This window comes from Pteropus medius, unplaced genomic scaffold, assembly GCF_902729225.1.
Source record: "Pteropus medius unplaced genomic scaffold, Ma_sr-lr_union100, whole genome shotgun sequence".
NCBI lineage: Eukaryota > Metazoa > Chordata > Mammalia > Chiroptera > Pteropodidae > Pteropus > Pteropus medius.
In genome coordinates, this window is record NW_024343734.1 from 213,359 (window position 1) to 214,120 (window position 762).

The 762-nt window shown below is 51.7% G+C and overlaps 1 protein-coding gene across 2 annotated transcripts in view; it reads left to right on the plus strand.

Moving 5' to 3' along the window:
• Positions 1-762, plus strand: part of BCAT2 (branched chain amino acid transaminase 2) — a 12,705-nt gene that overhangs the window by 421 nt on the left and 11,522 nt on the right. The gene's annotated exons all lie outside the window — the stretch shown is intronic.

Below are 762 nucleotides of genomic sequence, written 5' to 3' on the forward strand. Positions count from 1 at the left end.
GGCTCCCAGGACCTCCAGGGAAGGGGGTCGGATGAAGCCGCACAGCTCATCCTCACGTCTGGGCTGCGAATGGAGCTCGAGGCCCTGTTTTCTTGAAACTAAAGGTTAACGTAGACGTGGACTGTTGTGTCTCTCAAACAAAACCCTTATCTGAAGCCGGGCACCTGGGCTGGGAATTGAGGCAGCTTCTCACTGTCAAAAGTGACAGAGACACTCCAAGCAAGTGAGACAGTCTATTCCTACTGATGTGATGTCAGCCGGCAGAGTTTCGGAGAGTCTGTGATTTTAGAGAATGAGGTTTCTCAATGAGGAAGGAGAGAGTAGCAACTCCAAGAAGGTCATTACAACCCTCCACAACCAGAGCATAACCTTGGAAGAAATGTTTCTTGTTAACTTGCACCTTGTTCCTTATCTCAGCTTGATGGATAGATGGCAGGGCAGACTTTTACTTTGCTGGCGTCTCAGTGACTGATGAAGACAGGCCTGGGTTGCGACCGAGGCAAGCTGGGCTTTGATGATGACACTCCTGGGGATTGTGACAGGACAGCTGTGGGCAGCAACAGGAACAATCGGGTTGCGGCATGGGGAGTATGGGATTGTCTCTCATAAGACAGTTCTGGTCTGTGATGGGCGAGTCCTGGGTGACAGGGACAGTTCCAGGCCGAGACAAGGACAGCAGTGCACTATGATGGGGACTCTTCCTGGGCAGTAATGTGGGGGCAGTCCTGAAGTGTGAAGGACGGTCCTAAACTATGACACAGA